Below are 24,797 nucleotides of genomic sequence, written 5' to 3'. Positions count from 1 at the left end.
GAATCCTCCCTGGATTCTGGATCCCATTCCGGATCTAATATCCCATCCCTTAGGTCTACTGACCCCGAATCTGGACAACCTGAAGCTGACAGCTTGGCTGCTCCAGTTCCACTCTTAGTCAGGACTCCCGGCATCTCTTCACCAGTTAAAGCCATCTTGGTAGCAGCACATAAACCTTCCACTAGAAAAGTCTATCGCAGCAAATGGAAGCGTTTTTCCACCTGGGTGGAACACCATAACATAGATCCCTTCACGGCTTCGTTGCTGTCCGTCTTGGATTTCCTCACCGGACTTTTTCAACGGTGAGCTAGCTGTTCTACGGTCAAGGTTCATTTGGCAGCCATTTCTCATTACCATGTGGGACACGAGACAGGTCCCTTGACTGCAAAATTATGTAAAACCTTCCTCAAGGGTACTTTCCTGCTCAGGCCTCCTGTCAAGGAAGCTGTACCCCCTTGAGATCTATCACTAGTCCTTCAAGCCTTGGCTGCCCCTCCCTTTGAACCAGCTGCCTCGGCCGAACTTAAATGCCTTACCTGGAAAACGGCGTTCCTTGTCGCCATCACTTCAGTGAAAAGAGTTTCCGAACTTCAGGCCCTTTGTGCGAAACCTCCCTACTTGATTTTCATCAGGATAGTGTACCTCAGGACCAATCCCTCCTTTCTTCCTAAGGTGGCCTCAGAAACCAATATCAGTCAGTCCATTAACCTGCCAGTTTTCTTCCCTAAGTACCAGAATAAAGGAGAATACAAGCTGCATACCTTAGATGTGCACAGACAACTGCGCTTCTACATTCATTGGACTGCTGGTCACAGACAATCCGATCAGTTGTTCATTTCCTTTGCCAAATTCAATTTGGGTAAAGCTATTTCTAAGGTCACCTTATCACGATGGATTTCACAGTGTATTCTTCTGGCCTATGAAACTTCGGGGAGGCCCGCACCTCAGGGAGTACGGACTCATTCTACTTGCTCCATATCTACTTCTGCTGCCTTTAGATCTAGAGTATCTTTGGATGATGTTTGCTCTGCAGCCACTTGGGCCTCCTCTCATACCTTTATCAACCATTATAAACTGGACGTTATTTCCAGAGGGAGAGCATCCTTTGGCTCCGCAGTGCTCCGGAACATCCTCCCATGATGGCCTCCCAAGATTCAGGTAGCTGGGGACTCTGTCCCAAAGGTTGCTGACAAATGAAGTCCCTACTTCAGATTAAGAAGTTATGTACTCACCATAACGTTCTATCTGAGTAGGTGACTTAATTTGTCTGCAACCATCCCCCCCTCCTTCCCCCTGGCCTTCATAAGTTAATTCTTGAATGTCCTTTCTTGGTCCCTTTCGGGACACTTTTGGTCTGAATTTTGGAATAAGGGCAAACTTGATCTGAGGTCAATCAGGGTTGGCAGGGGATTATGGGTAAGGGGAGGAGCTAGGAGCTCGGATCCATAAGCTGTAAAATAAGTTGCCGGCTCGGATCCGAAGTCTGATCCAAGACCCAAAGGTTGCAGACAAAGTCACCTACTCAGATGGAACGTTATGGTGAGTGCATAACTTATTATTCCTCTCATTCCCTGCCTGCAACAGGAAATGTTATGTAGTCCTATGTCGCCTACATTCTTACCCGTGGGTTCGGACTCGAATATCGGCTCCGACTTGGCCGAGTTTTACTAGCTCTAAGTCTCTCATTGGCTGGGCTAAGAGGGTATCCCAGGGTGCACTGCTCCCTATCCCCAGATCTCATTTGCTGCTTGTAGAGCTCGGACGTTTTCTCGCTTGGCTGTGGCTAAGTACCCTCTCTTTTACTATTTTCTCGTTGAGAAAGTTGTTTTTTCAAACCCAAAAGCTAATTTAATAGCTACTCTTGCTGATCGCTAATTTGTGTGTGGGTTTCAGTGCTGTGTTTGTTTGGTATCCCTCCTGTTCCAGCGGGCTAAGCCCGTTTTAGAGGACCTAGTCCTCCCCTTCTGTACTTAAATCAACCTTGGTTTGCAGAACCGTTTTAATTAGAGGTTCTTGTGTGTGGCTGTGTCGTTTTCTACTGTGTATTCTTGTGTGAACCGTCTAGATTAGAGGCGCTCAGTGTGCCTCTTGGTTGGTACCTGGTGTTCAATATTGTGTGGTGTTTTTCCCGCCATTTTTTGCACGTTACATCTAGGCTTCCTTTACTATTCATAGTAAAATGTCCAAAGATCAGAAGGAACATAAGCCTTCTGGCTTTAAGAAATGTTCCAAATGTGGATATAAAATGTCCATCATGGATGGACATTGTGTGTCTACTGCCTCGGAGCCATCCATTTACAGGAGTCGTGTAGCTTTTGCCACTTTCAGTCCTAGGGTGCTCCAGGAGAGAAAAAACAAGTTAATTTTAAAAGGACTTTTAAAACCATCTTTTGAGGAAGCTATTGATTTGGCTTCTAGTACTAAGTCTAAAGCTTCCAAGTCCAAGAAAAGGTCTCCGGCTCCATCTGCCTGTTCGGAGCCCCCGGAGAAGATTACAGTTTTGGACTCTGCCTCCTCGGCTCCACTGTCCTTGGGGCTGCAGGAGGTATCTATTAACCGAAACGGCGTCGGCTGCGATCATCCTTGAGCCCATTTGGAGTCTGTCGCCCAGTGTCAGACTTGATTCACCGGACAAGAGATCCCAGTCTCCATCCATCTCCTCCAAACCCTCAAGGCTTTCTGATTTGGATGTTGACAGGGTAGTGCAGAGGCTCCTGCAATCGCCGGTGTTGGCCAAATTGTTTTTGGCACTGACCCATTCGGCTCTGGTGCCAATTGCCATGTCCGTCTCGATTCCTCCGAGCACTTCCTTGCCACCGGAGCTGGTATGCTCCGCCCCGAGTGATGCTCCTGCGCCGGCTCAGATACCCCTTTTGGGTTTACCGGTGCCGACTTTGGCTCCGACCATATCGGTTCGGTCCACAGGGTTCGAGACTCTGGTTTCTTCGGTCGGGCCTGAGGGGGATATGTCGGGACAGCTGTCTGTTTCGAGTCTCCCTCTTGGTGCATCGACTCGGGGGACCCTGGTCCCGGTCGTGATCTCTGAGGCCTGTCTGTTCTCGAAGCCGGGAGGACATGCCTTCGAGGCCATGCGGAGTGCGCTGGCAAGATCTTCAGCTACATCACCCGGGTCGGTCATTCCATCCCCCACCATCCTGGTGAGAGCCTCTGACACTCACCTGTCCTTGGACAGTAGAGCGCCAGGCCCTAAGGACACCCCCACGAGTGCTCCCCAACCTTTTGAGGGTCTCCCAGAGTCTTTGCCTGAGGAGCCCCCCAGAAAGAAGCTGTGCAAGAGGAAGCACATAGACTCCAGGATGAGTCTGTCACTTCCGATACTGATCTCGAGGAATCTGAAGGATTCCCCCAAGTCTTCCTCTGTTTCCTTCTCCGATATCCTGGAGATTCTGAAACAGAGGAGGCTGGCCTTCCAAAACTCCTTCCGAGGAGGAGTCGGTATTCCTTAAGGCTTTTGGCACTCAACCTTCCGCCTCCTGGGTGTCTCCACCCTTAGACGAACTACTTGACCTCATTTGTTGGGGGGTGTGGGAAAATCCTGATTCTGTAGAGCCCGCACCCAGGCACCCCAACAAGTTTCTGTCCGCACCCCAGGGAAAAGAGTTTCTATCAAAAGGAGTCCCGGTAGATGCCATGGTGGTGGCGGCAGCCACCCAGAAGGAAGTCGCAGAATCTTCCTTGTCGGTCCATCCTCCTAACATAGAGTCTAGGACCATGGGCCGATACGAGAAGCATACCCTTTCTTCAGCAAGCTTCACCTTACGGTCGCTGAATTATTTATCTCACTTCACTCTGCTCCAGAGAGACCTCCTCAAAGAACTGGGAGATAGTCTTACGGGTAACATACCTGAGGCGGTAGCTCAGACTGTTAGCGCACAGGTTTCTACCCTTAATTCCATCACTAACTCATCTATGCGGCTCATTTCATATACTGCCGAAGGAGCGAGTAGAGCAGTGAGCTTAGGGGTCGCACTTAGAAGGCAGGCCTGGCTACGCCTGTGTCACTTCGCGGAGGCCTTCAAGTCTTACTTCACCGACGCCCCATTTGACAGTTCCTCCTTGTTTGGGACAAAAGTGAAAGACACGCTCACCAGGTGCGAGCAAGAGGGAAAGACCCTGTCTGCCGTTGGGGTCCGTTTTTCCCTCCCTTCTAGGCCTTATCCCTAGGCCCAGCAGGGGGGGGATGTGGTTCAAGAAATCACAGAGGTTTTTTCCTGCCGCACAAGGTGAACCCCCCTCCAGAGGCAGGGGTGGGGGGTTACTCAGGGAGACGTCGCCCAAGAGGCAGAGGGGGCCCCTGCAATTCGGGAGACCATGACTCCTTTTGCGGCTCTCCATACTCTCATTCCTGAGGGTGTGCCCGACTGCGCTTATCCTGAGCCAGTCGGATGTCGAATTTCCTTATACCCGGAAGTTTGGGAGAGCATCACCCAGGACCAATGGGTACTAAGGATAGTTTCCGGAGGTTACCTCATTCCATTCTCTTCAATACCCCCGCCAGTAAGAAAAATCCCAGACGTTCCACCCAGTCAAAGGGATCATGCAGCCGTAGAGGTGTCTCAGCTGCTGGCAAATGGAGCCATCCAACCAGTCCCCTCAGATCAAATCGGATTAGGGACTTACTCAAGATTCTTTTTGGTGCCGAAAAGAACAGGGGACCTGAGACCCATACTATATCTCAGTCAACTCAACAATTACGTACACCAGTCCAAGTTCCGGATGGTCACCCTACAGTCAATCCTCCCATTGTTGGGAGTGAAAGTTTGGATGTGCTCCATCGATCTCAAGGATGCTTATTACCATATCAAAATGGATGAAGCATCCAGGAGTCGTTTACGCTTCCGGCTGGGAGCCAGTCACTTCCAGTTTTGAGCCCTGCCCTTTGGTCTCACCACAGCCCCCAGGGTGTTCACCAAATGTATGGCAGTGGTGACGGCTCACTTGAGACGTCAAGGATTCCAGATGTTTCCGTACCTGGACAACCGCCCCCACCAGGCATCAACTAGTTCAAACGAAGGACTTTACCATCAGTCTATGTCATCAATTGGGCATAACAATAAACTGGGAAAAATCTACCTTATTGCCCTCACAGCGTGTCATTTTTATAGGAGCAGAACTGGACACCATTCAAATGCGAGCATTCCTGCCACAAGAAAGGATCATGGTGTTGCAACAACAAATTCGTATACTGATGCCACACAGGCAAGAGTGGTTCTACAACTCCTAGGGACCATGGCGACGACTATCATGCTAGTACCTCTAGCGAGATTACACATGAGACTTCTTCAGTGGCTCCTGTTTGTCCAATGGTCTCTACAAAGGCTTCCACTATCTCATCCCATCTTAAGCACAGACAGGTGCAAGCAGGACCTCCGTTGTTGGTTATGCACCAACAATTTGAATGGGGGAAAGCCCTTAGTTCCTCCCGTCCCTGTTGCCACGGTGACCACGGACGCCTCCCGGGTGGGGCATTATCTCGGCAGGACAGTCCAAGGCACGTGGCAAGAACACGAGATACATTCGCACATAAATGTCCTAGAGATGAGCAGTGCTTCTTGCATTGCAGGCATTTCAGGAAGTTCTTCCTCTAGGGACTATTACGATACACTCAGGCAACATGTCAGTAGTGTGGTATCTCAACAAGCAAGGGGGTACCCGATCTTACCCCCTATGCAGAGAGGCTATTCGAGTGTGGAATTGGGCAATAGCTTCCCAACGGTTTCTGGTGGCGACTCACATTCTGGGGAAATCCAACATAATAGCGGACAGGCTAAACAGAGCAATACTTATGCCTTATGAGTGGTCCCTGAATCGCCTGGTTGCAGAGCGAATCTTCAGCAGGTGGGGTCAACCTTGCTGCGACTTCTTTACCCGCCCTCTCAATGCGAAATGCAGCAACTACTTCACGCTGAGCCCCCCACAGGGGGAGTCACCCAGGGATGCTCTGGTTCACGATTGGCCCTCCAGTCTGCTCTATGCGTTCCCTCCGTTTCTTCTCTCAAGGGTGTTTCAGAAAGCTCAATCCTTGGGAAGCAGAATGATTCTGATTGCCCCACATTGGCCTCTGCAAGTATGGTTTCCCTTTCTTCAACCATACGTTGTGGGCACTCCTTGGATTCTGGACCCTCTATCAGACTTACTGACACACATGTTGGGACAGTTCCACCCCTCTCTGAGGACTCTCCAGTTGACTGCCTGGCTACTCCACTTATATCGCTAGTCAGACGTCATAATTTTCCACCGGAGGTGGTTCATATTCTATCGTCTTCCCATAAGCCATCTACTAGGAAGATTTATTCTAGCAAATGGAAAAGGTTTTCCATCTGGGCTCATTCTAGAGGTATTGACCCTTATACAGCACCGATAGATTCAGTCCTGGAATTCTTGTCAATGCTCTTCTATCAGGGATCTGCATCAGCCACCATCAAAGTTCAACTGGCGGCAATATCTAATTTTCACATAGCAAACAAACCTAGTCTTATGGCACACAGACTATGCAAAGCATTCCTCAAAGGTACCCTGTTACTTCGTTTCCCAGTGTCCGAACCCGTCATGCCCTGGGACCTCAATTTTGTTCTCCAAGCACTCACACTGCTACCTTTCGAACCTGCAGCTACCTGTGAGTTAAAATTCTTAACATGGAAAACAGCCTTTTTGGTAGCCATCACTTCAGCTCGGAGGGTCTCGGAAATTCAAGCCCTCTCCATCAAACGCCCATATTTAATCTTTCACAGAGATAGGGTCTCTCTTAGGCCAAACCCATCCTTTCTTCCTAAAGTGGCTTCTGTGTCTAACATTAATCAGTCCATTAAGCTGCCAGTGTTTTTTCCCCACTTCACTAATAAGGCAGAATTTAGATTTCACCAATTGGATGTGCATAGACAGTTACGCTTCTATCTACACCGGACAAAAGATGTTCGTAAGTCTGACCAACTCTTTGTATCCTTTTCAGAAAACCGATTGGGTTCTCCAATATCCAAGGTTACACTTTCTAGATGGATAGCCAGTTGCATCTCCTTTATCTATCAGGCAGGAGATAAAAATTTGCCATTTCCAGTCAAGGCACATTCCACGCGGGCTGTTTCCACTTCCACAGCCTTTCAAGCTAAATTGTCAATGGATGATATATGTGCTGCAGCTATTTGGGCTTCTCCCCACACCTTTGTTTCTCATTACAAATTGGACATGGTTTCCTGGGGCAGATCTTCCTTTGGTTCCACAGTTTTCAGGAGTATTTTCCTATGAGCCACCCAGGATGTAGGTGCTAGGGATGCTGTCCCACGGGTAAGAATGTAGGCAAGATAGGACTACATAACATCAAGAAGTTATGTACTCACCATAACGTTCGATGTATGTAGTCCATCTCGCCTCACATTCTTACTTACCCTCCCACCTTTCCCCCTGCCTGGAGGATTTGGAGAATAAGATTTGTAGTATAGGTTGTCACCTGCTTAGTCCTTTCTTTAGTGACTTTTTTTTTTTTATGCATGTGAGGTGTGTATGAAGTGTATACATTGTTTTCACAGCAAACTAGATCTGGGGATAGGGATCAGTGCACCCTGGGATACCCTCTTAGCCCAGCCAATGAGAGACTTTCAGCTAGTAAAAATCGGGCGAGTCGGAGCCGATATTCGGCTCCGAACCCACGGGTAAGAATGTGAGGTGAGATGGACTACATACATCGAACGTTATGGTGAGTACATGACTTCTTGTTTCTTTGGTGGGCAGAGACATGTCACCAAAACAAGAGACTGTCATTTATTCTACCCCCTGCCACCCAAACCCTAACTACAGATGCATCAGACTATGCTTGGGGGGCCCACCTGGCAGGGAGATGCATTCAGGGCAAATGGATCCCAAACCAAATGCATCTACATGTCAACCAGAAAGAAATACTAGTTGTTCAGAATGCTCTCTGACAGCCTTCAAGGACTTACTTCATCCAGGACAACTACTGATAGAGACGGACAACAACAGAGTAATGTGGTACATAAACAAGCAGGGGGTACCCAGTCCTAGCCCCTTTGCAGACTAGCCGCTTGTGGAACACAGCCTTGACTTACCAAATACATCTTCAAGCTCAGTTCCTGCCAGAAAAGCAAAATACTCTGGCAGACGACCTAAGCAGAAATCTTATGGACCCGCATGAATGGAAACTGGATCCACAAATCTTCAGCATGTTAACACAAAAATGGGGAAGCCCAGACATAGTTTTGGGGAGATGCAAGTAGATCTATCAGTTGGACAAATTCTGCACAAGAACTCCTCACAAAAAAGCATGGAAAGTGGATGCTCTATCCTTCAGCTGGAAAAACCGATCAGTCTGTGCCTTTCCCCTCTGCCTCTACTCTCCAAGGTCTTACTAAGTCAGACAGGAAAAACAAAAATGATTCTTATTGGTCCAGACTGGCCTCGCCAACACTGGTACCCACTTCTAAGGAATATGTCACACCTTCCTGTGTGGTACTTGCCTCAAACACCTCGCCTATTGTCTCAGCAGAACTATCAAATTCTGCGCACTCCGCTCCAAACTCTGAATCTTGCAGCATGGCTAATCAACTAATTTTATCAACCACATCTCTCAGTAAACCTGTGATGGATGTCATTTTGGAAGCCAGAAGGCCTAGTACTAGAAAATCTTATGCTGGTAAACGGAAGAGATTCTGTGCTTGGAACCAAGCACAAGGAACAGACACAGCAAAGCCCAATATTCCTCAGATTTTACAATACTTAACTGAGATGTTTGACAAGGGCCTATCTTTTTCTTCAATAAAAATCCATGCCTCTGTCATCTCGGCTCATTACAACACAGAGCCTCCCCTCTTTTCTCATCCCCTGCTAAAACAGTACCTCAGAGGGGCCAAAAATTTAAGGCCTCCCAGGAGAGCGCCAACTGCTCCATGGGACCTCAGTTTTGTGCTGGAAAAACTCACCCTACCTCCTTTTGAACCAGCAGCTACTGGGTATGTAAAATTTCTTTCTTGGAAGACTGCTTTTCTTTTGGCAGTCACTTCAGCTAGAAGGGTTTCAGAACTACAGGCTCTCATGGCAGTGGAGCCTGTCATTATTTTTTACCCGGACAGGGTGGCCCTCAGGACCAATCCTTTTATGCCTAAGGTGATATCCAGTGTGGCTCTTAACCAGACCATTCACCTGCCAACTTTCTTTCCAAATCCGCAGAACAAGGGGGAGCGGATTCTGCATTCATTGGATGTACACAGACAACTAAGATTCTACTTAAACAGGACAAATTCTCTAAGAAAGTCTGCACAACTACTGGTGGCATTTGCTGCACGATCAGAGGGGAAGGCTATATCAGAGCAGACTATTTCTAAATGGATAAGCCATTGCATTTGTTTCTGCAACTTGTACCACGGTAAACCTGTGCCTAAGGGGATCAGATCCCATTCCACTAGGGCTGCCTCTGCTTCAGCAACTTTTCTCAGCGGGGTGCCTACCAGAGACATTATAGAAGCTGCTACTTGGAGCTCAGTTCATACGTTCACAAAGCATTATCATTTACCTCTCTTTTGTAAATCCAGGGCAGGCTTTGCCACTGCAGTCCTGCAGGGCCTTATAGCTGCTCCTAATGCTGTTTAGTTCCATCCTCCCATCCATAGCTTTGGGATTCTACCCAAATGTAATGACTGCAACAGTGAAACACGAATAACATAGTACAGTTGTGTACACTTACCATAAATGTAGATGTTCGAGTGTATTCAGTGTTGCAGTCCGGATTACCCACCCGCCAGCCCCCTTTCTATACCTTTTCTTTCCTTCACTATACTCAAAACCTTTGTGGTGTATTTGCTTTTAGTTGAAGGTAAATTTTATGTTTCTAAAGTGCATTTATATATTTACAGTTTTATATATATATTTTTGCTCCCCATTTGGAGGGCACCTGACATCTGGGGCAAGAAAAACTGATTAAAATGGTGTCGGCTGCATGTTTTATACCCCTGACGACCTGATGTCATGGAAGAGGAGACAGCAACTGACACAGGACCCAAGACTTTGTTATTCAGGCCGACTGAGGGCAACCTGCCAGCAGATTACCCAAATGTAATGACTGCAACAGTGAATACACTCTAACATCTACATTTATGGTAAGTGTACACAACTGTCCTTTCCTCCTCTTAGTCGGGTAAGTACCCCACTGGAGATTTTTCTCTGTGTAATAAGGTCAGCAGTGGCTTGAAATGTGGAAAACAAATCCCACATAAAGATTTTCACTTGTTTTGTCTATTCTGCTTGGGGCCTCAGCACAACATCACTAATTGTCCCAATTATACTAAATTGTGTGCCCAAACCCTGGAATGCAAGGCCAACGAATTGGCCACCTATATGGAGTCTTCATCTTCAGTTTCCCCAATGGTGTTGCAGCTCACTGCGATCTCCAGATCTTTGCAGACTACTACTGCTAGCATCATTCTGGGGAAAAAATAAAATTTAGGACGGTTTCTGAAAAAGCTCTGGCTTTAGTCCCTAAGTTGACTGAGGTGAGGAGCCTTTGCAGCCCCGTGGTCCAGCAACATCTTTTCCCGAACCCTTTAGTGTGACCCCTTGTGAGTTTGCCATGGTTTCTGGCCTATCTACTGCCGTTGCCGTGACACAGACATCAGTCAGGTCTCTGGTTGCTCAGCACGCCTCAACTTCTTATGTTTGGGTTGTGGAGCTCAAGAGATGTGTCCTGTCTGCCTCAGCTACAGAAACTTTAACCGGGGTCATGGATGAGCGACTGCAATCTCATGTTATCCCTTCGAAATGAACACCTAAACCAAAATGAACCATTTCCTTTTTCTTTGCCCCTGCCCTCAGCAACTTCTCAGGCTGAAGCCGAAGATGACCTATAAATAGCATAGGAATCCATGGCTTGTATGAAATCCAGCCAGCCCTCTCATTTCTGCTGCTAAAGCCTTCCCATCCAGAAGAAGCAGGGAGGTGTCCTGTCAGGAAGATTCGAATTTCTTTAAGCTCAGAAGATGAGTTGTCCTATTCTGGGCACGTTCCACCACAAACTTATCCAGATTCAGACTTGTGTGACACCCTGGAGACCTTGCATATCTGGGTGGCTGACACAGTGATGGGGTACCCTGCTTTACCCTTCGTACACAAAAGAAGATTTGGATGCTGGCTCAAGAACTAGGACTGACTTTTGTAGTGTCTTATATTCCAGGTCAGAACAATACCCTGGCAGAATCTCTAAGCAGCAGTCTTCTAGACCCCAAATAGTGGATGCTGAAGGGAGAGGTGTTCTGAATCTAACTGTGCAGTGGGGGGAATCTTAATAGACCAGTTTGCCTCAGCAGAACAGACAACTAAAACTACAGAAGTTCTGATCCAGAATTCAACAGACAGATACATGGGAAATAGTTTCTTGTTAACATGGACAAACTTGTTCCTGTATGCATTCCCACCCTTGTCTCTTATCCCCTGGATACTGATAAAAGTCAAGGCTGACAGACCCAGCATGATCACTGTGGCCCCATTTTGGCTGAGGCTCTGGTTCTCACTTCTATTGACCCTCTGGGGAGATTCTGCACCTTACTGCAGGAAATGGGTCTCCTAAGCCAGCCAAGGGATCTGTATTCCTTCCTCACTTAGTCACACTTAGGTTAACAACCTAGAGGATTGGGTTTTGACAGTAAGGAATGTTTCCTTTCCTAAAGATGTGCTTTCCATTCTAAAGGAGATAAAGAAACCTAGTACCAAAAAAAAAAAAAAAAAAATCATACCTGGTAAAATGCAAGAGATTCAATTTGATGTCCGCAAGAATAGCAGCTCTTCAGGTGGATGTCTGGAGTCTTTCATGCATGTCAGAGTACATGAATCTGCCATCTCAGCTTACCTGCACAGTGCTTCACCTCTTGCACCCCCACGTGAAGCTTTTCCTAAAAGAGGTAATTCACTTGAGACCACCCAGAAGGAATCCTATTCTTGCCTGGGATGTAAATTATGTGTTGGAGAAACTTCCCTTTGAACTTGATGCCACTGCCTCTCTAAAGATGCTCACTTGGAAGATCACTTTTTTCTTATAGCTGTCACATCAGTAAGGAGGGTCTCTAAGCTACAAGCCCTCGTATGGAAAGAGCCTTCACTGCCTTTCACAGGGATGCAGTAACCGTTAGAACAATCCTGTCTTTTATACCCAAGTTGGTATTTGAACTTCCCCTAAACCAGGCTATATCCACCTGCCAGTCTTCTTCCCAAGTCAACATAACAGGGCAGAGCAAGTTCTTCATTACCTGAATATGCACAGGCAAGTTGAATACTATCTAGACAGGGCAAAAAACCCTGATAGATCAGAGCAATTACTGGTGGCTTTCACGTAGGGTAAACAGGGCAGGCCTGTCTCCAAACAGATCATTTCCAAGTGGATAGCTAACTGCATTAAGTTATGTTGCTGCCACTACAGAAAAATTCTACCTGGACATATTAAAGCCCATCCCCACCAGACATGGGGCAACTACCGCTGCTTTCCTGAGAGGAGTCCCTACCCAGGACATCCTAAGAGGCAGCTATACAAAACTGTGTGTGTATCTTTACAAAACTCTATAACCTAGGCAATGCCTGCTAAGACTGGAGCTGGTTTTGCTACTGCCATCCTGCAAAAAGTACAGTTTTGTACCTACCATAAATGTAGATGTTCGAAGATCCACATTGCTGCAGTCATAACCTGTGGGTAGTCCGCTGTCCTCAGTCGGCCCGAATACCAAAGTGTTAGGCTGGCGTCGGTCATGGTCGCTCAGATCTGACGTCAGTACGCCGTGGTACTAAAGCGCATGACCAACGTCATATCCTCAGTCTTTCTTGCCCCAGATGTCAGAAGGCCCTAAAAAGAAAGGCCATAGCCAAAAACAGAAAAACATCCAACCACCCATGTACAAACAATATTTACAACCCAAACCACACAACCACCCCAAACTACAGTGGGGAAGGAGGGAGGGTAAATTGGACTGCAGCAGTGTGTATCTTCGAACATCTACATTTATGGTAGGTACAAAACTGTACTATGTTCTTCATCTCACATTGCTGCAGTCATAACCTGTGGGTAGAATCCCAAAGCAAAGGTAAAGGGAGGTTGGCAAAATCATAAAGCATTGGGAGCTGCTAACATGCCCTGTAAAACTGCAGTGGCAAACCCAGCCCTAGATTTGGAATAAAGAGGGAGATGGTAATGTTTAGAAAAAGTGTGCACTGCACTCCAAGTAGCTGCCTCTAAAATATCTTTAGTAGCTACGCCCCTTAAAAAAGCAGTAGAAGTGGCAGTAGCCCTAGTGGAATGAGGTCTGATTCCAGCCGGAATCTCCTTACCATGATGAGAATAACAAAAAGCAATACAATGGCCAATCCACTTAGAAATAGTTTGTTTTGAAACAGGTTTCCCCTGAGAGCCCAAAGCAAAAAAAACAAACAACTGTTGAGATGTCTGAACCCTTTAGTTCTGCTCAAATAATAATGCAACTGCCTGTGAATATCCAAAGAGTGCAAAATTTTCTCCCCCTTATTTTGGGGATCAGCATAAAATGTAGGCAAATTAATAGATTGGTTCAAGGCCACATTTGAAACAACTTTAGGCATAAAAGTAGGGTTAGTACGCAGGGATACCCTATCCTTATGAAAAATCAGGAAGGGTTCAACTGCCATTAGAGCCTGTAATTCAGATACCCTTCTAGCAGATGTAATGGCCAACAAAAAAGCAGTCTTCCAAGACAAAAACTTCAACTCAGATGTAGCTGCAGGTTCAAAAGGAGGTAAAGTGAGTTTTTCCAACACAAAATTGAGATCCCAGGAAGGAGTAGGAGCTCTACGTGGGGTCTTATGTTCTTTGCCCTCTAAGAAATTGCTTAAACAAAGGATGAGAGAATAATGGTGGGTCACAGTCATAGTGAGCAGAAATGGCTGCAGCATGAACTTTTACAGAGGAGAAAGACAAACCCTTGTCTAATAATTCTGTAAGATACTGAAGTGAAACACTCAAATTAGGCACTGAAACATCAAAGCTCTTTGCTTTGCTCCAAAGAAAAAATCTCCTCCATTTATCAGCATAAACTTTCCTTGTACTAGGCCGTTTGGCCTCCAAAATGACATTCAAAACTTGTTGAGGAAGCTGCGACCCTCCAGGGTCTAGAACAGAATACGCCAGGCTGTCAGATGCAGGGACTGTATCCTGACATTGAGGAAATGATTGCCTGCCTGGGACAAAAGGTGTGGAATTGATGGCAAAGGCCAAGGAGGCTCCCTGCACTAAACTCCTCAGCAGAGGGTACCAGTGCTGACGTGGCCAATCTGGAGCTATTAGAATCATGGAGGGCTTGTCCTGTCTGACCTTCAAGAGCACCTTGGGAAGGAGAGGCAGAGGAGGAAAGGCATAGACGTGAAGGTTGTTCAAACTGAATGATAGAGCATCCACTTTCCAAGCTTTTGGATGAAACATCTTTGTGCAAAACTTTGGCAGCTGGAAATTTAGTGGAGAAGCGAACAGATCTATGTCTGGAGTCCCCCAAAGCACTGTCAACTGTCGAAATACATGAGGATCCAACTTCCACTCGTGGGGATCCACCATCTGTCTGCTCAAAACATCTGCTAAGGAGTTCTGTGCTCCTGGCAGAAACCTTGCCTGAAGAGTGAGGTGCAAACTGAGAGCAGTCTCCCACAAAATCATAGCTTGTCTGCAAAGAGGGTACAAATGGGTTCCCCCTTGCTTGTTGATGTACCACATGACAGTTGTGTTGTCTGTTTGAATCAACACTTGTCCTGGGTGAAGTAGATCCTTGAAAGCCATCAATGCAAATTGGACTGCTAACATCTCCTTCATGTTGATATGCAAATGTTGAAGTCTGGCAGGCCACATGTCTTGAACCCATTTTCCATTGAGGTGTGCTCCCCAAGCCTTGTCTGAGGCATCTGTCGTTAAGATCTGACTCTCCTCTGGTCGGGTCACAGAGAGTCCCTTGTTTAGGTGACATTCCTGAGCCCACCACAAAAATTCTCTTTGAATGCAAGGTATTATCTGAATGACAGTGTCCAAATCGTGGCAGTGTTGAGTCCATACACTTTTGAGATACCATTGTAGCTTCCTCATATGCAGTTTGGCATTGGGAAGCACCAGAATACAAGATGCCATGAACCCCAAGGCTTGAAGGACTGTCCTTGCAGTCAGCCTGGACCGTAGAGACAATTGTTGGAAGTAAAGGGTAAGATTTCTTTGTTTGTCCGGGGTCAAAAACGCCATCTGAGAGGCTGTATTCAGTCTCACACCCAGAAAGCACATGTCCTGAGAGGGTACTAGACTGGACTTTGTTTCGTTCACAGAATACCCTAGGCACCTTAACACTGCCATAACATACTGTAGATGGTGAAGCAACTTGACTTTGTCTTGAGCAAGAATCAGGCAATCGTCCAAATAAGGATAAATTTGTATTCCTCTTAACCTTAAGAAGGCTATCACCGGAGCCAGAACCTTTGTGAACACCCTGGGCGCAGTAGATAAGCCAAAGGGCAATGCAGAGAACTGATAATGTAAAATCCCAGCCCGAAAACGCAGGAACCTCCTGCAGCTGGGCCTGATAGGAATATGAAGATAAGCCTCTTTGAGATCCAGAGTTACCATCCAGTGATCTTTGCCTAGCAGAGGCAGAAGTTGTTGCAAAGTTAACATCTTGAATTTTGGAATGTCCAGGTATGTGTTGAGAATAGACAAATCCAGAATTGGCCTCCAAGTGTTTCCTTTCTTTGGTACAAGAAACAGGCGAGAATAAAATCCTAGGCCCACTTCTGACGGAGGGACCTCCTGGATAGCCCCCATTTGTAGAAGTAAAGAAATCTGTTTGAGAGCCTCCACCTTTTGCTGAGGAGGAACGTCTGGCATGCCTTTGAAAGGAGGCAATGTGTGGAAATAAAACTTGTAGCCTCGGTCTATAATGTCCAACACCCATTTGTCCTGGGTGACTAAAAGCCAATTTTGCCTGAAAAGTGCCAACTTTCCTCACAGAGGAGCTGCCAGACAGGAGGAATCTGGCAGCTGAAGATGCAGGTCATTGGGTCTGTTTACGAAAGGACTGGCCCCTGCCATCACCTCTAGACTGTGCAGGGGAACTCCACGTCCTAGGCCTGAAAGAACCCTGAGCATGAGCTCTGCCCCTACCACGTCTAGATCTGCCCCTAGACTGTAAATCAGAAGAAGGGTAAGCCCATCCCTTAGTAGGCCAATTTCTGCTAAACTTAGGGGGCTGCACCTGTAAAAAATCCTTAACAGTCTGCATAGACTTAGCTTTGTCTTCCATTTTCTTCAAGACTGACTCCACAGGAGAACCAAACAAAACTTCAGACTGAAGGGGAGCATCCAAAATTCGAGCTTTAACATGCTCTGACAAGTTCTGATCCTTAAGCCAGGGGTGCCTACGAATAACTGATCCAGTGGCAGCCACCCTGGAAGAAGCCTGTAGAGCATCGAAACCACACTGCAAATAATGCTTACCCACCTGATCAGAGGCATGAACCAAATCCTGTAATTCCTTACACTCTATGCCCTCTGCCAAAGCATCTACCTTAGATTTTAACTGACTAAGGAGAAAATTCTGGTACTTCAACATATGAAACTGGCAATTCAAAGCCCTCATTGCTAGAGTGGAAGAGGTATACACTTTTTTACCCCACCTATCCAAAGCTCTAGAATCTTTATCCATAGGGACTGGATTCTTTACAACAGAAGCCCTGACACCCTTAGGTCCCTGGCTAATAGTTTCTAGGTCAGCCCTAGGGCTCTTATACAAATATTTATGAGCCTCTGGCACTCTGTAATACCTGTCTGGCTTAACCGGGGCAGGAGGCAAAGAATCTGGATTAAGGGAAGCCTCAGAGAAAACATCCTGAACAACATCCAAAACGGGGTATAGCCAAAGGCCTATGTTGTGGTAAAAACAAGAATTCCCTAAGTCTCTTTCGGGAATCTGAGAAATCCTGACCTTCCCATTTAAAATGCTCCCTCATAGAATGCAGGGTTTCTGAAAAAGAAAAATCCTCTGGAGGGGAAGCAGAAGGACTAGAATCCTCTGCATCTGAATCAGAATAAGGGGGAAAATCCTGAATGTCTTCAGCCGAAGACTCTGAGTAATCTGAAGAATGCTCCAATCCTTCCACCTCTGGCTCCACCCTAGGCCTCTTATCTGGAGGGGGCATAGAACCTCTGATTAAGGTAATCAAATCTTCTGCCATTTTTAGCATGTGTTTTTTAGGTACAGAACCTGCAGAACTAGGACTGACGCCAGAGGAAGACAAACCAGGCCTGACCTTGGAAGGTACCTTAGAGACAGAAGAAGGCCTAACCACCTTATGCAAAGAAGGGAGTACAGCGACCTGAGAGGCCCCTCAGCCTGACCCGACTCCTGAGAGGCCACATCCTGCAAAATTAAAGGCTCCCCCTGGGACTCAGCTGAAACCTCGGCTGGATCCACAGATTCCACCGTAGTTTCTAAAGAACCGGCGTCCGGAACGGACGACTCATCCTTCTTGGACTTTAACGATTTTTCCTTACGCTTCTTAGCGGTAGCTGGCGTCGGAGGATCCGACGGCATATTGTAATTACACCGCTTACCGAAGACAAGCCTAGCACAATCTAACCTACGTTTAATGGTGCGCTTATTAAATCTAGCACAAAAGCGACATCCGACTACGTCGTGCTCAGGCCCCAAGCAAGGAATACAGAGAGAGTGGTAGTCCCTATGAGGTATCTGTTTCCCACAAGAAATACAATTATTCACTTTTTCTGACATCCAGATTTAACTGAGGCAAGAAAAGACAAAAATATTCCCCAACGGGGTACTTAGCCCAACTTGGTTTTCGGTCTGAAACTCAGAATACGAAAATTTCAGGATGCCGAACGGCACTTGCAAACGCTGCTTCTGCTTCGGACCATGCGGCAAGAAAGACTGAGGATATGACGTCGGTCATGCGCTTTAGTACCACGGCGTACTGACGTCAGATCTGAGCGACCATGACAGACGCCAGCCTAACACTTTGGTATTCGGGCCGACCGAGGACAGCGGACTACCCACAGGTTATGACTGCAGCAATGTGAGATGAAGAACATCCTTATTTCCTAGGATAATACAGATTACCCACCACCCAACTGTAGGCTTTTGAAGTCTACCAGGAATCGTTACGGCAACAGTAACCATGAAGAACATAGTACAGTTGGGTCCCACCTAACGTAATTGTAGATGTTTGAGAAGATCTACATTGCAGTATAAGCTGCCGCCCTCCAACCCCTGTATCTGCTGACCACATTTCTCCCCTTTCTGTGTGCAGGGGATAGAAGAGTTCTCTGCAGGTAGCCTTCTTACGATTTTTCATCCTTCTCACCTCAAATTCAGACGACTGGGGACGTCATACTGTCCTTGGGCATCAGACTGTTTATTCACTACTTAAAAATCTGACAATGTCATCGACAGATACCCTTATACCCTTTTGTTTAGGTATCGGTCTTTGCACTTTCATCAGCTAGGGAAGTGCAAAATGACTGGAAATCGGGTCAGTTTCAGGCTTCTGCATGGCAGGAAGACCTGAGAATCGGTACTGTGATATTGATCTACTGGAATATCTACAGTTATGGTGTGACACAACTGTAGTTTGCTACTGCTGTTCTGTTCATACCTTCATTGCAAAATCTCTTTAGCTTCGAATACACGTATCGTAATACTCGAAGACAGCAGTCCCTTTTCTTGTCAGCCATGTAACATGCCTGAAATTTTACCTGTATGTACATCATGAAGTTTGTACTTGTATTCAAAGTCGGTACTTTCTAATAAATAATGTTAGTTACTGCATCATTAGAGGGCTATTAACATTTACAGGCTTACTTTGTAATTGTGTTTAGTACTGGTATTACTAACTATGGAATAATCTGAAGTATGTAAAATGTTGTATAGATCTTTTGTTTGTCATTTGTCATTCATTTTGTTACAGTGGTCTTTTGTACATTGTTTCCCTAATTGGTTTGTATGTGGTTTAAAGTATGAAGTTTTTGAATTGTCTGTCAGGACCTCTTCTGAAAATAGTTTTTGCCCAACTGGCATGTCCTGGTCAACAAATACAAATGCACAAAGAGGAAGCTACTAGCAGGTTGTATCTGGCATACCTAGTTTAATCCTTTCAGACTCCACTTGCATAGTAGGTAATTTCATGCGTGTTGCTCCGCTGAGTCAAAATTACTGGTCGTCCCAAGAGAAGCACTCGTGTATTGGGTCTGTAATAAAAATGCAACCTTTTTCTCTCAGTGAAAACAGTCTGTAATTGCTGTATAGTTTGTATTCCATTACTTCTTAAATGTATTAGACTTTGCTTTGACAGACATGATGTTCATTGTGTTATCCTGTTGCAGTCATCACACTTGGGTTACCTGTCGTCAGGCGGTCCCGCAGTCGGCCGGAATTCCAAAGTCTTGGTCCGGCGTCTGTTGCTGTCGCTTCTTCCCTGACGTCAGAGCGGCAGGGGTTTATATAATGCATCCGACGCCATTTTCTTCAGTCTTTCTTGCTGTGCGGTGCCCGAAGCAGAAGCAGTTCGCAAGTGCCTGTCGGCCGACTCCTGAGATTTTCAAAGTCGAATTTCAGATCCAAAGTCTTCAATAAAGCTAAGTACCCCGTTGGGGAAACTTTTCTTGCCTCAGACCGATGTCAGAAAAAGTTAACAATTGTATTTCTTGTGGGAAGCAAATACCTCATAAGGATTTTCATTCTTACTGCATACCTTGCCTAGGCCCAGACCACGACGTCACTGGTTGTCGTTTTTGTGCTAGGTTTAATAAGCATACTATAAAAAGACGCTTTGATTTCGCATGACACTACTTCGGTAGAAAATTTAACTACACTATGCCGTCGGAGCAACCGACTACCGGCGTGCACAAAAAACTCAAGGATAAGGACAGGCAGCCTAGACCCAAGCCAGACTCTGAGGCCTCTGCTGGTCCAGTCTCCGGTTCACCGGTCTTCAGTGAGGCTCCGACACAGCCCCTGACTACCGCAGATCTGGAACCCAAGACCGCTTTGGAACTTTTGGCAGAAAGTGCTAGGCCGACGCAGCCATTTTGTTTAGCCCCTTCCGACGACACTGTTGATAAAGATGTCTGTGCTGCAGAAACTCCTTCGGTTTCTGAAGGCGTCTACAGACCGACGCTTACCATAAAAACGTACCCTAAGACGAAGACTCCTATTAAACCAAAAAAGACTGCACTTGAGTCTCCAGTTCAAGGCCCCATGCCTAAGAAACAGATGCTCAAAATGGCTGAAGATTTGATCTCTTTAATCAGGGGTTCCCAACCCCCACCCAGCAAAAGGCCTAGACAAGAAGAAGAATATGCCTCCTCTGAACAAGTGTCTATTTCCTCAGGCTCTTCTGAGGACCAAGACTACTCCTCCTCCCCTTATGAAGATTCTGATGCTGAGGATTCTATACCCTCAGCTTCTCCTCCTGAAGACTACTCCTTTGGGGAAACTTTACACACTATGAGGGAACATTTTCACTGGGAAGGTCAGGGCTACTCTGACTCCAAGAAAAGGCTCAGAGATGTTCTTCATCTCACATTGCTGCAGTCCTTACACTTGGGTAGTCCGCTGTCCTCGGTCGGCCCGAATATCAAAGTATAAGGCTGACGTCGGTCAAGGCGCATTTGACTGACATCAGGACGTCAGGGTACAAATGTGCATGACCGATGTCATATCCTCAGTCTTTTTTGCCGCATGGTCCGATGCAGAAGCAGCGTTGCAAGTGCCGGTTGGCGTTCTGAAATTGTTCGATTTCGGAGTTTCAGACAGAGTCAAAGTTGGCTAAGGTACCCCGTTGGGGAATATTTTAGTTTTTTCTTGCCTCAGTGGTTTACCGGATGTCAGAAAAAGTGAATAATTGTATTTCTTGTGGGAAACAGATACCGCATAGAGACTACCATACTTTGTGTATTCCTTGTTTAGGACCTGAGCACGACGTTGTTGGGTGTCGCTCTTGTGCTAGATTCAATAAGCGCACTATAAAGAGAAGGTTAGATTGTGCCAGGTTAGTCTTCGGGAAGCGGTGCAATTATAAAATGCCGCTGGATGCTCCGACGCCCGCTTCTTCGAAGAAGCGCAAGGACAAAGCAGTTAAGCCTAGGCTCGAAGAACCGTCTGTACCGGACGCCGGTTCTTTAGAGGCGTCGGTGGAGCCGGTGGTTCCACCGGAGGTTTCTTTGGGATCCCAGGGAGAGACTTTGTTATTGCAGGATGTGGCCTCTCAGGAGGCAGGTCAGGCTGATGGGGCTTCTCAGGTTACTATACTCCCCTCCCTTCCTAGGGTGGTTAGGCCCTCTCCTTCTGTTTCCAAGGCTTCTCCCAGAGGCAGGCCAGGTTTAGCTTCAGTTGGTGTCACCCCTAGTTCTTCAGGAACTGTGCCCAAGAAGCATATGCTTAAAATGGCAGAAGATTTGATTACTTTGATTAGGGGTTCTTTGCCCTCCTGATAAGAGACCTAGGGTGGAGCCTGAGCTAGGAGTTTTGAGCAGGCTTCGGATGTTTCAGAGTCTTCGGCTGAAGACTTGCAGGAGTATTCCCTTATTCTGATTCTGATGTGGATGATTCTACTCCTTCTGCTTCTCCTCCTGAGGATTTTTCTTTTCAGAAACTCTTCATTCCATGAGGGAGCATTTTAAGTGGGAAGGTCAGGACTTCTCTGATTCCAGGAAAAGGCTTAGAGAATTTTGTTTTACCCCAGCATAGGCCTTTGGCTATACCTCCTGTTTTGGATGTGGTGGAAGATGTTTTACAGAGGCTTCTCTTAATCCTGATTCTTTGCCTCCTGCTCCTGTTAAACCGGATAGGTATTACAGGGTGCCTGAAGCTCATAAGTATCGAGTCCTAGGGCAGACCCAGAAACTGTTAGTCAGGGGCCTAAAGGTGTTAAGGCTTCTGTTGTCAAGAATCCGGTTCCTACAGATAAAGAGGCCAGGGCCTTGGATAGATGGGGAAAGAAAGTTTATACTTCCTCCACTCTAGCTATGAGGGCTTTGAATTGCCAGTTTCACATGTTGAAATACCAAAACTATCTCCTTTCTCAATTGAAGTCTAAGGTTGATGCTCTGGCGGAAGGTATTGATTGTAAAGAGTTACAAGATTTAGTACATGTTTCTGAACAGGTGGGTAAGCATTCTTTGCAATGTGGTTTTGATGCTGTACAGGCCTCGTCTAGGGTGGCTGCCACTGGGTCAGTTCTTCGCAGGCACGCCTGGCTGAGGGATCAGAATTTATCTGACCATGTTAAAACAAGGATTTTAGATGCTCCTTTACAATCTGATGTGTTGTTTGGTTCTCCTGTTGAGGCAGTCTTAAAGAAAATGGAAGACAAGGCTAAGTCTATGCAGACTGTTAAAGATTTTTGCAGGTTCAGCCTCCAAAGTTTAGTAGAAATTGGCCTACTAAGGGGTGGACGTATCCTTCTTATGATTCCCAGTCTAGGGGTAGATCTAGACGTGGTAGGGGCAGAGTTCAGGGCTCTTTCAGGCCTAGAACAGGGAGTTCTCCTGCACAGTCTTCGGGTGAGGGCAGGGGTCAGTCCTTTCGTAAACAGACCCAATGACCTACCTTTTCAGCTGCCAGAACCTTCTCGTCTGGCAGCACCTTTGGGAGGAAGGTTGGCACTTTTCAAGGAAAATTGGAGTTTAATTACCCAAGACAGATGGGTATTGGATATCATTTACCATGGTTACAGGTTTTATTTCCATACCTTGCCTCCTTTCAAAGGCATGCCAGACGTTCCTCCTCAGCAAAGAATAGAGGCTCACAAGCAAATTTCTCTGTTACTCCAAATAGGGGCCATACAGCCGGTCCCTATGCCAGAAGTGGGCCTAGGATTTTATTCCCGCCTGTTCCTAGTACCAAAGAAAGGGAACACGTGGAGACCAATTTTGGACTTATCTATCCTCAACACTTATCTGGACATTCCCAAGTTCAAAATGTTGACGTTACAGCAGCTTTTACCTCTGCTGGGCAAAGATCATTGGATGGTAACTTTGGATCTCAAGGAGGCTTATCTTCATGTTCCTATCAGACTGAGTTGCAGGAAGTATCTGCGTTTTCGAGCTGGGACTTCTCATGATCAGTTCTCTGCATTGCCCTTTGGCTTATCTACTGAGCCCAGAGTGTTCACGAAGGTTCTGGCTCCAGTGATAGCTTTTCTCAGGTTAAAAGGAATACAGATCTATCCTTATTTGGACGATTGCCTGATTCTGGCTCAAGGAAGGGACGAGCTTCTTCATCATTTGGATTATGTGATAGCAGTGCTAAGATGCCTGGGGTATTCTGTGAACGAAATAAAGTCCAGTCTAGTACCCTCTCAGGACATGTGCTTTCTGGGTGTGAGACTGAATACAGCATCCCAGATGGCCTTTTTGACCCCGGACAAACAAAAGAATCTTTCCCTTTACTTTCATCAGTTGTCTCATCAGTCCAGGCTGACTGCAAGGACAGTCCTTCAAGCCTTGGGGTTCATGGCATCTTGTATTCTGGTGCTTCCCAATGCCAAACTGCATATGAGGAAGCTACAATGGTATCTCAAAAATGTGTGGACACAGCACTGCCAGGATTTGGACACTGTCATTCAAATAATACCTTGCATTCAAAAGGAATTGTTGTGGTGGGCTCAGGAATGTCACCTAAACAAGGGACTCTGTGACCCGGCCAGAGGCGAGTCAGATTCTAACGACAGATGCCTCAGACAAAGCTTGGGAAGCTCATCTGAATGGAAAGTGGATACAAGACAAGTGGCCTGCCAGACTACAACATCTACATATCAACTTGAAAGAGATGTTAGCAGTCCAGTTTGCATTAATAGCTTTCAAGGATTTACTTCTTCCAGGGCAGGTGTTGATTCTAACAGACAACACAACTGTCATGTGGTACATCAACAAGCAAGGCGGAACACATTCTTATCCTCTATGCAGGCAAGCAATGATTTTGTGGGAGACTGCTCTCAGTTTACAGCTAAATCTTCAGGCAAGGTTTCTGCCGGGAGCACAGAACTCCTTAGCAGATGTGTTGAGCAGACAAATTATGGATCCCCACGAGTGGTAATTGGATCCTCATGTATTTCAGAAATTGACAGTGTCGTGGGGAACTCCAGACATAGATCTGTTCGCTTCTCCACTAAACCATCAGCTGTCAAAGTTTTGCACAAAAAGGTTTCATCCCACAGCTTGGAAAGTGAATGCTCTTTCCTTCAATTGGAGCAATCTTCATGTGTATGCCTTTCCGCCTCTGCCTCTCCTCCCAAAGGTACTACTAAAGGCCAGACAAGACAAGCCAAGGATGATTTTGATAGCTCCAGATTGGCCTCGACAGCATTGGTACCCATTACTGAGAAGCCTGGTACGGAAGCCTCCATGGCCTTTGCCTTCGATTCCACATCTGTTGTCTCAGGAGGACAGTCATTTGCTCAATGTCAAGCTTCACACTCTGCACCTAACATCCTGGCATATTCTGTTTTGAACCATAGTGGGCCTCCACTTCCACAGCAAGTTTTGAATGTTATTTTGGAAGCTAGAAGGCCTAGTACAAGGAAAGTGTACGCAGATAAATGGAAGAGATTTTTATTTTGGAGTGCAGCAAAGGATTTTGATGTTTCTGAGCCTAATTTAAGTGTGGCTCTTCAATATCTTACTGAGTTACTGGACAAAGGTTTGTCCTTCTCTTCTATTAAGGTTCATGCTGCAGCAATTTCGGCTCACTATGATTGTGACCCACCATTGTTTTCTCATC

The 24,797-nt window shown here is 46.4% G+C and overlaps 1 protein-coding gene across 4 annotated transcripts in view; it reads left to right on the top strand.

Annotated features, from left to right (window-relative positions):
• Window positions 1-24,797, top strand: part of STRN (striatin) — a 2,479,646-nt gene that overhangs the window by 333,656 nt on the left and 2,121,193 nt on the right. The gene's annotated exons all lie outside the window — the stretch shown is intronic.

This window comes from Protopterus annectens, chromosome 1.part2 (assembly GCF_019279795.1).
Source record: "Protopterus annectens isolate FY-2018-M chromosome 1.part2, PAN1.0, whole genome shotgun sequence".
Taxonomy (NCBI): domain Eukaryota; kingdom Metazoa; phylum Chordata; order Ceratodontiformes; family Protopteridae; genus Protopterus; species Protopterus annectens.
This window is presented reverse-complemented; position numbering and strand designations above follow the sequence as displayed.